The following is a 17,233-nucleotide window of genomic DNA, read 5'->3' as shown; positions in this document are numbered from 1 at the left end:
TACAGTGAGCAGCCACATTCAACAGCTACAGCGAGCCGCCGCATTCAACAGCTACAGTGAGCAGCCACATTAAACATGAATAGGACAAATTGTCGGGCTAGTTGGTAATTATCCATTCTTGTTGACAGCGCGTTTAGAGCACAGGGACAGAAGAAACACAGAGGACGACGTCACAGGCGCTGTGACGTCGTCCTCTGTGTTTCTTCTGTCCCTGTGCTCTAAACGCGCTGTCAACAAGAATGGCACATTAAACAGCTACAGTGAGCAACCACATTCAACAGCTACAGCGAGTCGCCACATTCGACAGCTATAGTGACCAGCCACATTCAACAACTACAGTTAGCCGCTACAGTCAAAAGCTACAGTCAAAAGCTACAGTCAAAAGCTGCAGTAAGGTGTTTTATTCAACAGATGTAGTCAACAGCTGTAGTCAATAGCCATAGGGAACAGATATGTAGTGAGCAAATATAGACAACAGATATATAGTGGATATCTATAGTGGACACTTGGCAACAGCTAGAGTCACCAGCTGCAGCCAATAGCTACAGTTAGCAGAGTTAGCAGCTACGGTCAATAGCTACAGTCAGCAGCTACAGTCAGCAGACGGTTAACTGTCCGTTATATTCACGTCGACTGTCACGGCCGCTCTTCATTTCATTTCTGATTCGATGTTAAGCATGAACGCGAAAGCTGACAGGGAAAAAAAACACCCTCCGCCCATACTAGTTGAGAGGGGAGGAGGTTTACACAGACAGCTGTGCCACGTTTGCCCCCGCCCTCCCCCTCTAAATTTCGTTTGGAACGAGGTAGTAGGTTCGACTCCTGGAAGCCTTTGTGAAACGGTTCCATTTCGACATTAGCAAATCCAGGAATAAAGGAGTGCCAGTGTGCTCAAGTACAAAAAGCGTCAGGGTATCCGAAAACCACGATGCAAGTTGTTCCCAAACCAACTCCACAAGAAGGAGTTTCTCAGTGGCATGCAAGTGAGATTTTGCGCATACAGTCGGTATCAGTATAACCTACAACACAAGTGGTGTGATTGAAACTCACTCCACCAAGGGAGCTGCTTCCACACAGTGTCTCCCTTGCGTGATGATATCAAGAGGTTGAGGTTCCAAGTTGCTGGTGTAAACAGCCCTGCAGTGTTTTGACACCAGCAGTTTCTCCGCAATAGTGATACATAAAATAGATAATAAATTAAGGTCAACCGTTTGTGAATCAATTCATGTGTACCGTGGTGTAACAGGACTGCTCGGCGGGAGGTCCTAATCGGTTCTGCTAAAAAAACTTCACTACGCAGAGCTGCACTACACACGATGACGTCAAGCGGCAGGCATGGCCTCTGCTAGGCGCTTATGCAAGCGGTAAGGTGGCTAGAAATACACATCGCAACTCATTATGTCGCTACTCTCCTGGTGATGTTCCTATTATACAAGGCTCATATGGAAACTACAAGGAAGAAGCGGAATCTACACGGGCTAAGTACCGACAGCGCATGAAGAGAACTAAAAAATTTTCGGACCTCGTATGACATTTAGAAACCATGTAGGAACCATACGGAAAGGCTAAGATGGTTTATGGGGGTTTAACGTCCCAAAGCGACTGAGGCTATTGGGGACGCCGTAGTGAAGGGCTCCGGAAATTTCGACCACCTGGGGTTCTTTAACGTGCACTGACATCGCACAGTACACGGGCATCTAGTCACCTCCATCGAAATTCGACCACCGAGGCCGGAATCGAACCCAAGTCTTTCGGGCCAGCAGCCGAGCGCCATAACCGCTGAGCCACCGCGGCTGATGGAAAGGGTATGAAAACAACGCAGAAAACATATGAAAAGTACACGGATTTCAGTATAGCTTTCATGTGACACGGACTCCCTACCCATTACTCCATATGTACGACTCATACGGAACGCATCTGCGGAGGCGTGACGCGCAATACGATCAGCGCTGCCACGTTGCAGTTCATGCAAGCTGCGCCAACTGGAACTGCACTCGCTCAGTGACCTTAAACCCGCACCGTCGTGCTATTGTCTCCGTGACTGGGAGAGAATACGCCCCAAGAGGTTCGCGATCGCGTCAATCGCGCAATGGCACTACTCTTTACACGGGGACTGGCTCTCGAGGCGCAGACGGGTGCAGATAATATCTCCCGGCCGAGCTCTGCCGCCGCTGCCACCGCCGCCATGTGCCGCCTACCGCTTTCAGTGCGGCACAGGCGCGAGCTGCCCAGCCAGTGTGCTGCGCCGTATCTCCCGAAGATCTGCTGTGATGGCCGAAAAAGATAACTGCTGTCCGGCCGGGCTAGCGAGGTATAGCCACGGAGCCAAAGGAAAGTGAAGGCGCAGGGGGGGGAAGCTGCGCGTTTAAACGTCGTCCGTCATGCAGCAGTCTACACTGAAAACCCGTTCCGCGGAACGAGTTATTGCGTATACAGGCAAAATGTGCCATGAAAAAAAAAAAGAACGAAGGACGAACTATCCGCAGAAATTAACCGAACGCTTCCGCGGTGAGAGTAGTGATAGGGTTTCGCTCTATATTTCCTGAATACTCGGTTCCCTCCAAGTAGTACATAAGCGGCGAAAAATCACGAGTTCAATGTCGGGCAGAAAGATGTGGTGATAAGAACGTTACTAACACAGACACGCGAAGTGGGTACATCAACGTCTATCCTGTGTTTTTCCGCACGTTAGGAAATGTTAAGAAAACGTTTGGGTCGGCCCGCGGAGGAGCATAGCGACCGACAACAGACCCAGCAGGACACACTTCAACCATGCACCACTAACCCTGGAACGTCCGCACTGAACGAGCTATACTTCACACAAATACGAAAGCTTGGCTCACTTATCGATCTACTCGGCCGCGTATGACTGAGCCCCAATCGCACAGTGAACCGCAGTGGTGGCCTAGTGTCATGTCACCCCTTGGCAGCAGACGTCTTTGGGCCATAAAAATTCACTATCATCATAATCGTCGATTGAGCACAATCGCACCCTGAAGCCCTACTGCCAAATAAAATACGTTTCAGCGCATTTATATCGTAACACCACGCGCCAGGTCGCCGTGTGTCAAAGTTGACCACGCGTGCAACTTTGCGCAAACCTCGTGTGCAACCTTGTGTAAGCCTCGTGTATAGCCTCGAACAGGACCTCGTATAGGAATTCTACAGAACGTCATGCAAGACGTCGTGCAGGACATAGCGCAGAAGGTCGTGTAGGACATAGCCAAGGACACAGAGCACGGCATAGAACAGAGCATACACAGCGTAGAACACAGCGCAGGACATAGCGCAGGACACAGCGTAGAACACAGCGCAGGACACAGCGCAGGACATAGTGCAGGACATCGTGTAGAGTCTCGTGTTTCAGTAATGGGTAGCGCAGCTTCCGTGTGTCTGTGCCCTTCTTGCGCTCTATCCCGAAACTCAAGCGACAGTTGGTATACACGCAACAACACCAATTCCTTCCAGGCCGTCCCCGCTCTTAGCGCCGTGCAAGAAAAAAAAGAACTGAATTCCTGAACGATATACACGACACATGTCGATTGGTGCAAACATTAACATCATTAGCGCAGCAATCGAATGCCGCGCGACACCGCTACAACACCAAAGAAGACAGACACGCGTGCGTCACCACAGCATGCCATGATGATTATAACGTCGCGCGAGAAAAACAATATCTGGAAACAAAAAAGAAAAAGACGCGCACCAACTACAGCACCCAGAAACTCACGAATCGGTCTGACTGCGTGCCCCTTCCCCAATTCCTCCTTCCACCCTACCCTCAACCTCGATCAGAGAACGCCGTGGGTGTGTCAGTGTTGCTGCAAACCCGAGCACTAGGCACATACTGCGCGTTGACAAATATTTCTCGCCCAGAAGGTTCGTGCTCGCACTTCACTCAGGAGCAGCAGAAGCGCGTCCGTCACCCCAAGAACTGCGGCGCGTCGAGCTCTGGAGAGAGTCGGGGGTGGCAGCGCGCCAGCAGTTTCTCGCCTCCTCCACACTATATACTCTCTCCACTCGCACGCACAGAGGCAGGAGCCCGCAAAAATCACGAGTGCGCACCTATTCTTAGGGAGGACAGTCGGCAGCTGAACACAGACACATTGTGTTGCGCGCCGCAGTGAGGAAGATATTTATGTGAGTGGCGGCACGAAGAATGCCTTCGCTCGTTCTTCGGCTGTTTCGTCTTTATTTTGCTTTCTTCCCCACCACTACGTTGGACGGCACTCAAAAAAAGAAGCGGTCCCTTTCACCCTGAAGCGTTTTCTAACGACGCCAGCGGGAAGCGAGCATCGCGAGACGAAATTGCGCGAAAACAACCCAGCCGGGATGCGCTGCGGGCATCGGATGAGCTATGACGCTTTAAAACGCTCGCGAGGCGCTTATTACAGCGTAAACGGCGTTTTCATCAAGCCGAGAGCCCGTGCATGAAAGCTACTTTGCTGCCTGCGTTTCCGCCTGATGACGCACGAGCAATAGGTGTCGAAAAAAAAAAAGTTCTCAAGAGGAAAGACGTTTTTCCTCACTTGGGCGCTGCTGTTTCAGTGAGGTAGTTTATATGACAGAGAGCTCGCGTTCTAATAGTTTTTCACCTTTAGTGACTTCCAAAGGGTAGACCTGAAATTCGCTAGGACCTAAACCACATACAGACCACCTGAGCTTTACGAAAGCCACTCGTACGATCCAGCTGTTACCTGGCTCGAGAGAGCTTTATTTATTTATTTATTACAATACCCTCAGGGCTCGCAGAGCGTTATAGAAAGGGTGGGTGAAAAAATAAAAAATACATATAAAAAGTACAGGCAAAAGGCAAAAAAAAAAGCAAAAAATCATGATGCAGATGCTTGTTCGATGACATACTTGGCGATAAGTGGCTTGAAGGATGATGCGTCTTGAATGCATGCGATATGGGGTGGAAGGTGGTTCCACTTAGTGGATTATTATATAATACACATCATTATACCTTGATTAATTGACTAATTATGAATTAGTCATACCAAGTGTAAATTTGATCAAGGAAACACTAGCCGTACGAGAATAATTGGAAAGGATGAAGCGAGCTGACCGATTCTGAACGGCTTCTATAGCATCGATTAAGGTGAGTTGTGCGGGGTCCCATACTGATGATGCGTATTCTAGCTTTTGCCGTATTGTTTCATATAAAAGTAACTTCAAATGGGATGGAGCCTGAGAGAAATTTCTGCGTATGGTAACCAAGGGCACGGTTTGCATTGTTAATAACATATTCTAAGTGCATGCGCCAGGATAAGTTGTTAGTGATGTGAACACCCAGGTACTTATAAGATGAAACGTTCTCTAATGAAACTCCACTGATCTTGTAATCGAACGTTTTAGAATGGTTAGATTGGCGGGAGATGGACATAATTTTGCACTTTGATGGATTGAGAAGCATAGACCATCTCTGACACCAAATTAAGACGTTCGGTACCATTTCAAGGTGTTAGGCCATGAAAAGGTCGCTGAACAGAACATGGCTCCACATTACAAAGCCTGCGGGTTCCCGGTTCGAATCCTGGACCTTCCATACACGAGACGCACGCTCTATTACTCAGATAATAGCTACGGTCCTGTAGTCGGATACAACTTCAGAATGTTTGAATTGTATCCGGCTAGCTCTACCTGTGACCTGGAACTCAACTTCTAAATACCTTGAGGGTATAATTGTGTTGTGTGTTTAGTTGGGTTTTATGGCATCATACACAAAGCGCACAGATTACTGTATCTGCATTGTGGTAAAGAACAAAAATGCTTTTAACATTTGTTCAGAAATTTGTTCAGAAGCTTTGCTTTTTTTACAAATGAGAAAGAATGCTTTTTCCCCCAAGAGTAGCCTTTGAGTAGCCTTTAGGGCGCAAATGAATGTGTTCATCATACCTAGGGGTACAAATTGAATGTTATAGACTAGCGACAGCAGAGGTTAAGCATTTCACAGGCATCCTCAAATAAATTCAACTAACTTTCGCAACCGAAAGAGCATTAATTAAATTTACAGTCGTCACCACATACCCTAGGGAGCTAGAACTGCGAGCTCTGTTCTGCATTTATGACAACAACAGCTTCCTGGGGGACGTGACAAAGCTTTCAAGACATGAGGAGTAAAAATACTTTTTCATGGAAATGTGCATGCTTGCTCTATACACAGGTGTGCGGAACGACTGTACAACCAGCCAATGTTTAGGCAGAGAACGACCGTGACGGTGCGCGGCTCTCTCGTGCACTGCGTCATGGCTTTAACGCATTTTCAAGAACCAAACATAGAAACCCTATACGAATCTGCCACATCCTCCGACTACTAAGCCTCCAAGCATCTGCTTAATTGGATTACGTCAAAGACGACGCCATATATCAATCTTTCACAGCTGGAGTCCTTTGCATGCCTCAGCTGTTGGGCTGGTTTGACGTTCAAAAAGGATATAAAAAAAAAGGAAACTGCAGCATTCTCATCACGCCGGATGTTTCCACCGGCCTGAAGTTCAGGTCACATGAAAAAGCGAACTGCTTCCGCGAATGTCCAGAGCGAAGCAACTACGTCCCTATAGGCTCTGTCCATCAACTCAACGTACGCCTGACAGATGCATCTCAAGTAGCAGTTTTTGACGGTCACTTGTTTTGCTGTTACTCCAAGGTTGACCGTTTCATGGGTCCTAAGATGCAAGCGATGCAAGCTGCATCAAGTCGTACGAAGCTGTTTCAAGCTTGCGCGCACTATATGCAAGGCGCCCAGAAAATCGAGGTAGCCAAGCGATGCTGGAAACAGTATACATATGTATCGTGCTCCTCGGCGCAACGTCCGACGTCAGAGGTTTTCTTGGGCAACACACGCAGAGAGCAGGCTAGCGCAACCGCAGTTGATTACGTTATCAAGACCACGCCTCCCCCCCCCCCCTTCCCCCATCTCGGTCAACCGCATATAACTGCACAAACTACGCACGTGTCAGTCCCCGACTTCTGAGGCCTTCGTCTTGATGTTTTTTTCGTGCCCTCTTCACTGCTTCCTGCTTCTTCGAGGAAAGACTTCAAAGGAAGAAAAAATCTAGTCTCGCTCGAAACTTGACATGCAAAAAAAATTACGAAAACCTCGGAAGCGAGCGCAGCTAACGTCTCACTCGTCTTGGTAATTTCCCTCTTTTCCTTGGAGCGACCAACCACTGGCCGCGGGCATACATGACAAACGTCCATTACGCATGCGCCGCAGGGTGCGACCCCAAGCAGAAGAAACATCAACACCGGCCACTTCGCCACGTGGAGCTCGAGGCATGCGCGCATTCCAGGCACCGTATTACCGCGTTTTTAATCAGCCCCTTGTTCTTTTGTTGTTGTTTTGTTTTTCAAAAGCAGGACCTTGAACGACGTGCACTCAGTTAATTATCGTAACTATACCCGCTAAAATGATGTTAGGGCACCGAATTACGAAAGCAAGAGTACGCTAAGGAGATGTTCAAAGCCGGAAAGTACTTGAGGAAAATGGCACAAGAATTTTTCTTCAAACAATGGTTAGCACATAACTCAGTCAGCCGTAAACGCTATAAAAACAGCAACCGACAATATAATTATGCGTGCCTTAGCCACAAGTGCTGGGACAGTCCGTTTCCTGGCAACTCCGATTTTTCTTTAGGTCTTAACGCTAGGCGTGCAACATAGCGCTCTAAGCGGCCTTGGCGACGAGTTGTGGATCCCATGATTTATTCTAATTTAATTCACTGACTACGCTAACAGACATCCTACAGAAATACGTAGTACTGAAGTTAAATAATTTGTTACAGAATATCTGAAGCCTTCAGCAACCCTCTTCTCTTGGCAGTGCTAAGTCAGCTGCCAGCACCCCCCCCCCCCCCCCCCCCCCCCCTCCAATATATGAAATTACCTTGGGCCATCCCGAATCACATTCCTGGCTACATGCCTGGCCTTAAGGTAAAATCACCGAAACAATTTAACCTCGTCCTCGAGCTCTGGAGCTCAAAGTTGGTTTAGGTAATTTAAAGAAATATACGTGTCCTCACACTGTCATCAGCACTCAACATTCTGAACTTTTTCTTATTCGGCAGAAGCGCAGTCGTCTAAAACAACGTGCGGTCTTGCGCTAGTGGTGTCTACATATTGCATGTATGGGTATAAGTGTGTCCCGAAAATCAATGCGACGCTGTCGAAAGACCGAGGAGCGGACGCTTAAATGCGCGAGTATACGATATCTGGCCGTTTTCCCCTTGCCTATTCACCTGACCCTCCTCCGCATCGTCCTCTCCTTGACCTCCGACTGTCAAGCGGACAGGAACGATGTTCTCAGGACGAGCCACCTGGACAGGGTTCGGGGGAAAGGGCTGCAGATGCGCATCACCGGAAGAAACAAGACGTGAAAGACGCGAGGAATTATTCATACGGGGCGCGCCGAAGGCGCGCACAGTGTTACGCACCTTGCCCCCTGCGAGCTCGCTACTTCGTTCTTTCGTGTTTTCATTCCATCTTCTTCGCTTCACGCATTCACCTATCAGCATCTTTCTTTTCTTTTTTTATTCCGCGGACGGGAATGCTCCGAAACCTCCTTTAGTGCACGCATACATCTGAATTCGCTAACATACCGCATAGTTGCATAAACCCGACAATTCTTTTGCATTACGACACATCAGGGGAGCGAACCGTTTAGTATACTGGTATAGTACTTGCGAGGGCAACGAATAAAAGTCAAGATGCATCTGCGCAGTCCGAATACTGGAATGCGGTTAGAGGCTCGACAGAACAGACAAGAAGAAAGAAAGTAGCAAAGATGCACAGAGGCGAGGAGCAAGGAGACATGGTTAATGTCACCCAGACAGGTAAAAAAAATAAAAAATTCCGCGTTTAGCATGGCTAATATCGTGGAATATCGCGGAATAAGCGCGGAATATCGTGCGGCATAGCACTAGTTAGGGCGGGCACTTAAGGTACTTACGTGCTAAAGACATTTGGCCTAAAGACCTTAACCATAACGGCTTTACCCTAAAGGCCTTTGGGTAAAGACTTGCCAGGAGTACACACCCGGCATGTTGCCCACAACCCGGTAGGCAGGTGGGCCGCCTGGCACAAAGCAGGCTTCAGGGACGTATGCACGTACTGTACCTACAACCACCCCTCAAAAGTATACAGCCCAAGGGGTTTGCTTCTAGGCTGTTTAGCGGGGCTCCCTGGCCCATCTAGCAATCCAAAGCTAGGGACGATTGAGGACGCGAAGCCATTCCTCTTTCGAAAGAGTTCGGTCCCTGAGGAATGAGGAGACGTAAAGAGGTATACAGCAGGCCTCACAAGCAAAACCCCAGGGGCCGTATACCTTTGACGGGGGTTTACGCGTCGTTTTTTCTCATTGCCATACCGTAACGCAAGACATGCATTAAATAGAAATTTCAATTTGCTTGCCTGTCGCAATGTATACGTGGAAAGCTTAGTTCAATTTTCCGGCGCAAAAGTCTGGAACAAAGTGCCTACTAATGTGAAGCTTGCAAATAACTTTTAGCTGTGCTGCAAGTTTGTCTTTGTTAGCAACAAGGAAGGGCCCTGACCCCCACCCCCCTTTTTTTTAACGGTTGGTTGACGTTTGTGAACTTTTCTTTCCTGTTCCTTACCGCTCTGTGGATTTTTCTACGCCTTTTTTTTTAATTGCTTTGCTAGGAAGCGTTACTTCAAGTGCGTATTTTGTTCCCAGCCCTTTTTATTGCTATTTGTATGTTTGTTTCTTTCTTTTCTTTTTCGCTCATAACGGCTGGCCGGTGTATTTTAGTTCATTTTGCACTGAACCGTTCCACTAGCCAGACGGCTATCGGTCCAGCTATTTTTTATACACTGCCTTGTACTTTCGAAAATAAAGAATGCTTTGACACCGATGTTCCGATCGTCACATTACTTGCAGTGACGATCAGTACAACAGCGCAACTTAGAGATTTAACAGTAGGTAATTTTCACTAACTCATCGAGCAAGTGAAGAACTGTACAACGGCTAAGTCCAACATTCGGGCAAGGCGTTAGAAAAATTCGCCGTGCCTGTTTAGGTTCACCAAGTAGTCGCCAGAGCAATATTTAGCTGAGGGGAGAAAACGCACTACTGCCAAAACCGTGGGCGTTGTTGAAGTTCAGACGGCCACTCACGTGACCCTATAGGCTCACACGCCACATACGCGCGGCTATTTTTCGCGTGTACGTGGGAGCTGCCTCACTCGCAAAGCGCCGTCGCTTCTTCCAGCAGCTCGACCGGCCGTTCGACCACCCGAAATAGCCGTGGGATGGGCACCCGCGGTGTGCGGCTCGCGCCCGTAGCCTAAATCAAAAGCACGCCACGTTTACTAATTAGAGGTCTAAAAACAGCAACTCGAGCCGGCATTAAATTACTTGATTAGGTGATCGGCAGTAGGTGACCGGCAAATCGGCTGTAGTGAACACTGGCGCTGTAACGCTAGCTTACATATCCACGTTATTAGTTATTTATTATTCATGTTCTTATCATTAACTCAAGTATTCTGAAGACTATCAAATTCATTAAATAAGAAATAAAATAATAAGCAATAAGGAATACATCCCCCCCTCCCAAAACAAATAATTAAACGTCAACGAGAAATTTGTAACAGTAAATTCAATAAAATTGCAACACAATTACTACTGCGCATTGCTCTGGGCCTGAAATTGCCCTGAAAATCGGAACAGTATACGAAAGAAATAATGTGACTTCAAGAAATTCTCTCCTCTGCGAGCAATAAACCGTGGTTGACGAGCGAAGATCTGGGAAATATTCTCAGCCGAGGACAAGAAGGCGCACGAGAGAGGGAGACGGAAAAGGTTGGGGTAAAAAGAGCGGGAAATACAGCAACCATGTTTGAAGAAAATCCCGCAGGTATACCTATACGGGGAGTCCAACAAGTGAACACAACTCTTTTCCATTTTACTTGCTGTGCAAGGAAAATTTGGCCCACGTGAGGCTCAGCACTGGGATACTTCGGCACACGTGAGGCTGAGCGTATTTGATTGAGAGCTGCGTGGTGCCGAGCTGCTTGCGGGGAACTTGTAGCCACGTAGACCTGACCATTCTCGAAGCTGATCCTTCTATCGTAAAATGCTCGCAATGGGAATGCGAGTCAGCTCATTCGATATAGCTATCGCTGTCACTTATTCGCCGCGGCGCAAATTGCAGAATCTTCCTCCCAAAACAGTTAGCCGCCAATAGGAACCGACTCAGTCCACTCAAAAGGACCCACTGAATGGCTTCGTGGGCTATCCATTACAAGGACTGCCTTTCCTTCTACATCAGAGGCGGATTGTATTTTTTTTTTTCTAGCGGAACGCCTCAGTTGTGACAGCGGCGTCTGCAGGCTGAACGGACAAGCGAACGCGCTCCCAAGCAGGTGCTCCAGGAAATGACCGTGAAAGACAGTTGGCGGGTAAGGAGGCAAAACGAACGGGCAAACGAAGGCAATTACGGGCACACACGCACACCACTCAACCTGCGGACAAACGCTTCCGACTCCGCGCTCGCGGCTGCAGCGGGCATAACACGCCGTCTTAATCCGCCCACACTAAATCACTCGCGCGATCTGGCGCGGGAGTACCGCGCGCGCGCGATTGTAAGCCCGATGCGACGATTTCACTAAGCGCGGATGGGACGAAGACACCCAACAGCTGTTTAGACGCAACTCCTCCGCGGAGCGGCGCTCAGTCGGGAGGCGGATCCGTAGTCCGACTACCCGAATACTGAAGTTGTCGCAGTTTCGCCGACGGCGGCTTTTTGCAGCGGCTGGTTAACGAGCGGCTGTGAGTGACAGCAAGCAATAGCTCACACAACACCAGCGTCATCATCGCAACACCATGATCATCATCAATCCTAATAATATTAATGATAACTGTTGTACGACAAGCGAAGCTAACGCAGTTTAACGCGCTGAAAGTTCATGTACTGAAATCGGAACGTTAAAGGGGTCGGGACATTGGGACGGATGAAAAGCACAAGAAGCTCTCACTGGACACGCATTCCCAGCTGTACGATCTCGAGTAGAAGCTGCGCAGAACAGATCAAGTCAACGCAGAGTTCAAGGAAGGCGGCCTCTGTGAACATGAGCTTCAAGTTGACCCGACGACGCACAGAACACAAGGCGCTGTTTGGTGGTGACGGGTGGTGACAGTGACGGCTGCGTGGCAAAGGAACGCAGCCCTGTGGGGTACGGTACGACGGCGTCCAGCGTACGGTGCCGAGACCCTACGGAACCTGCTCACGAGGTACAGTATAGGTTAGTCCTCCACTATAAGCGTCTTGGCTCTCAACCAGCAGCGGAGGCCAGCTGTCTGTAGTATCATCAGCAGCCTGATTACGCCCACTGCAGGAGAAAGGCATCCCCCCTATTTCTCCAAATAACCCTGTCCTGTGCCAGCTATGGTCACCCTATCCCCGTAAACTTCTTAACCTCTTCCGCCTACATAACTTTCTGCCGCACCTTCTTGGCTTGCCTTCGCTTTTAATCCACTCCGTTACCCTTAAGGACCGGCGGTTATCGTATACCTTCGCATTACATGCCATGTCCAAACCCATCTCTTCCTCTTGGTTTCGACTAGTATGTCATTAACCCGCGTTTGTTCCCTCACCCACTCTGCCCTCTTCCTGTCTCTTAACTTTACACCAATCCATAGCTCCTTTTCCATAGCTCGCTGCGTTGTCCTCAATATAAGCTGAACCCTTTCGTTAGCTTCCACGTTTCTGCCCATAGGTGAGTACCGGTACGCCTGGTTTTAAACTGTTCCCGTGTTCATTCATTGCACATGTGGTCGCGCCTGCCGCGCCACAACCTCCACGTTAGGTTGCGTTATTTGGCATTGTCTCGCTCCTTGAAATCGTTCACACTCATCGTTATCCCCGTCGCGTTCCTCGTCCCTGTCGGAATCGGACGACGATAAGGCGCTAGGCTGCTGCAAAAAGTTGTCCTGATTTTTCGCTCAGGCCAAACTCTTTTCAAAGGAATCCAGATTAGGTCTGATAATAAAGATTTTCTCTCTCCACGATGACGTAACCTTGCAGCCGAAAATGGGAGCCACTGCAGTACGTTCTACATCTGCTAGCATACGCGACAAGCATTACGAGCAGTATCTTACTAGTAGACTACAACAGCAACATTTTTAAAGAAGCATTTCCAATCCACGCGCGAGACTCCGGCTGCTGTCACAGCGTGTACAGTGAGACAAGCACACGGCGCTTCCGGTAGTTCTAAGTCACACCAGCTGATATAACTAGTGTTCCTGGCCAATCTGAGTACCGCAGTACTGCTAGAGGATTATAAAAGACGGCTTACCGATTCGAAATGTAAATTTCACTTTTTCGTTTTTCTCGACAGCAAGAGTGACAGGGCCATTTTCGGGCTCTCCTGCGGAACTGGAGTCATGTACAAGCACAACTATTTACGTGGTGTCTCTCAAGGTTTAATCCAGCGAGCGATGGTATACCGAGGCGGTGAGCCTCAGGCACGCTCTGCCGAAAGTTCAGATGACGCGCGGAACTGGCAACCTGCGTACTTTAGATGAAAAGCGCATGTAAAATAACTCGCGGTGCAAGGTTCACGCTTCTATTGTCCGCAATCACGCAGTCCGAACACACACTATGCATGTGATGGCGGTCACGAACTGTGACGACAACCCAATCAAACTGCGCTTATAGTGAACAATAAGAGAGAAATATAAAACGAAAAAACAAATAAAAGCCCTGCAGCCCGCGCACGCTATGTGTGACAGCATTAAGCCACTAAACTCACAGGACGGTTACGACCGTGTAACACGGTGTCCAGCGATAGCTGTTGCGGCGTTTAGTGTTGTTGATATATTCCTGGCGCACTAGTGTAGTGGTCAAGTGATGCACCCCTGCACTGGCAGGCAGCTGTTCCAAACAGAGCCACGCGTAGGCTTATGCGGCCCAGGTTGACCGTGGCATAAGGTCACGTGACATTAACGCACCCACCGGTTACGCCGACGGCGACGCGCAAGCCAGAGACGGGCGCGTAACAGCTATCGCTGTAAAATTAAAGTTCACAGCGCAGTGCCAAATAAATGAATTAGAGAAAAGAAAAGCCATCACATCGGTGAAGCCGCTTAAAACGTAACGGCCATGGGGGTAGCTAGCTTCTGGAGGGAGCCACTGTCGCCCGTTGCATCCGAGGAAATGCGGCACAGGAGTGCTTGAGCACACAAGAGGCGGCCGGGAAAAACCGCGCCAGCCGGCTCTATCGTGCCGCCCGCTCCTTGATCACTTCGCAGTCCATTAGCATCGAACGGGACGGCGGCGCCGAACGGACAGCTGGCCATGTCAGGGAGAGTGCCGTCTCGGATTTGTGGCGGCGGTGCTACAGGCGAAATCGGACGAGCCGACAGCCGGGTTGTTTCGATGTGCTGATGGCAGGCCGCGCTGTCCCCGCTATGAGCGAATGTCACGTGGCAAGGCAGTATATGGCACGAGGAAAACATCGACGAAGTGCTTTCTGGAGCAGCCTTCTATAACCTGGAGTCTACCACCTAACTTACTGACTGAGTTAGCTTGCTAACAAACCGACTGAACAATTAACCTAATGTCCAGCTAACTACTACCTTACTGTACTCGAATACAACTCAAGAACGAAACGGCAGATGCCGCCCAAAGGAAGCCCTCCAGCCAATGGCGCCGGCCGATATCCATGATGCCGCGGTTAGCCTTATTAAGTTTGGTTAAGATGCACCACCTCCTGCGATGTCTCCCTAGCAGGTACAAAGGAATTAACCATGACGTCATGAGAATCGGCCAGCGCCATTGGCTGGAAGGCCTCCTATTGGGGGGGGGGGGGGGGGATCTCCCTCTTTGTTCTTGAGTTTAATCATATTATAACAAATTGACAGATCAACTCAGCGACTTACTTTCTGAGCAAATAATGTTCCTATGTGTCTCTTCACCCCTTTATCCCGTTTTCTTTTTTCGCACAAAGATTTCCTGGAAATGTTTCATCAACTGACTAGCCAACTTTGTGATTTGCCCACCTGCTGAAATTGTGCATTTAACATAACAAAATACCGTAGTGAAAGGCTCCGGAATAATTTCAAGCGACAGGGGTTATTCAAATTTACGGTCTGGCGTTTTTTCGTTGCGCCTACGTCCAAATCCGGCCGCTCCGTGCGATCGGGTTCGTGCTCGCGGCCTGTAAATCAAAATAATAATAACAATAATAAAATTGGAGGCAGGGGAGCGGCAATGAAGTGCACAGTGGGAAGGGAGGAAGGGCTAGAGGTTAAACGCAGCCCCCCGAGGGAGTTCAGGTGTAGACGGCGGGCGCATACACAGCGGAGGAGGCAGATACAGCAGCAGAAAATTCCGTGCGAATGCATTCATGCATACACACAAGACCAGACACACACAGATGCATGCCCTCCGCCCGCAGACGGCCCTGCATGCTTCAATCGGCCGCCGGATTCTATTGACCCGGTGAACTCTGCAGCGAAGAAGGAGGGCGCGGCGGCGGCAGGTGCGGAGTGGTGAGAAAAGGGAAGGAACGCGGGATTAGCAAGAACCATCTATATACATATATGCACGCACGAAACATGGCGACAGCCAGACCACGGTACAGAATATTACACAGCGGCGTGAACGCGTTGGGTATTACGCACGCCCTGCATAATTAAATACAAGCGCTTTTCATTGAAACCCTGCACCTAAATTTCTACCCTTCAAGCGAACGCGCTTAGCCTATTACCTAAAAACCCGCTAAGGTGAACCTTAGGCGAACTGGTAGGCCAGTGTAAATAGAAGGCAAAGCACTAGATGCAAGCACACGGGGTTACAATAATGTACCACGTTGTTGTGCTTTCCTTGCGCGCTTGCGTTTGAAACACTGCACTCTGTTCACAACGTCAGTCTAGTGAGAGAAGGTTCGTGAATGCACAAGGCGCAAAGCTGCACTGGGGCGTAGACGCAGATGCGGTGCTTCGGTGAAAAAGGTAATGTTCTCAGTGGAAAAAAAAAAAGCTTGTTTATGTAAAAGCACGGCTTTAAATGTATTGTCCGTGCGACTCCAGTGCCCTTAACAGGTATATACCAGAAGGACGTTTCCGCTACTCTAAGTACGGCCAGAGATAGGGCTGAATCCGGGATGGAGATGGGATTTGGGATACAGAGATGGAGATGAAGCCGCCGCCACCTAAGGGAGGCAGTTCTATCAAAAGAAGACTGCAACAAATACATACGTATATAGAATATTTATTAATTAGTAAATCAACGACTCTCGGAGCACTATGTGAGGGGTGGACCCGTACACCAACTAGTTCTTCGATTTTCTGGAAAAGCAGCGCTGAACAGACGAGGACAGAGACGAGGCGACAAGGACGGGCGCTGAACTGACAAATTTTATCAGCGCTGCTTTTCCAGAAAACCATGTACCAACACGCCCAACTCGCCGCATTAACCCAGTTCTTCGATGACAGACTTGGAATCGGGGACACCGGCCGGGCCGGAGTTCCTGCATACCTACGCCCTGAAAACTCCTATAAGCCTATACTGTATGTAGCTCGCATATATAAAATGTGACAAAGACACATAAAACAATACGCTATATATAAAATAGACTACACTAGGTAATCCCTCGTTCCCCACGCTCAGGGCCCTTTGTTGTCCGAAATTTGTGTCACGAAAGCAGCCTGCCTGGCGAACCACGACGCCTCTCAGGAAGCGTTTATTGCCGCCGGCATTACCTGAAACTCCGCTCATTCACTGTACGCTTTTGTGTCTCGGTGTAGCACGCTATCCGACCTGCCAATTCAAGCGTCAACGGCGACTGGCGCACTGCACACTACTCACGACACAGTTGCAACAAGCGGAGTACATAAACGAGTCGGAGGCAGGGAGAGAGGGAAGGGCTTCTGCTCCTCCTGCTATCCCCCTTTCAAAAGACGACGTTCACGGCAGACGGTCGGCCGGCTCGCACCAGTGCCGACCAGTTCCGACCCACCTCCTTTTTCGCGTCCCATTATTGTTATTACACGGTCCTTCGCCCGCGCGCTTTATTCGACTCGCACGCCCCCCGTCGGCCCTTTTCCGCGGCTGCTGCCGGTGGTAGAGGGGAGGGGGGGGGGGGGGACGCACCATGGAACAAGGCTGGGTCCTGCTGTTCACGAAGGAGGAGGGTCGAGTAGGGTCGAGGTGACCAGACGACGGAACCAATACAGCGGCGTTCAAAAAGCACAGAGAAACGAATAGAAG

At 49.3% G+C, this 17,233-nt stretch overlaps 1 protein-coding gene across 3 annotated transcripts in view; it reads right to left on the bottom strand.

Moving 5' to 3' along the window:
* The window catches only part of LOC144111184 (uncharacterized), a 214,711-nt gene that overhangs the window by 156,719 nt on the left and 40,759 nt on the right, over positions 1-17,233 (bottom strand). The window lies entirely within an intron of this gene.

This window comes from Amblyomma americanum, chromosome 11 (assembly GCF_052857255.1).
Source record: "Amblyomma americanum isolate KBUSLIRL-KWMA chromosome 11, ASM5285725v1, whole genome shotgun sequence".
In the NCBI taxonomy this organism is placed as follows: domain Eukaryota; kingdom Metazoa; phylum Arthropoda; class Arachnida; order Ixodida; family Ixodidae; genus Amblyomma; species Amblyomma americanum.
The sequence above is the reverse complement of the archived record's forward strand: the minus strand, read 5'-3'. Positions and strand labels throughout refer to the sequence as shown.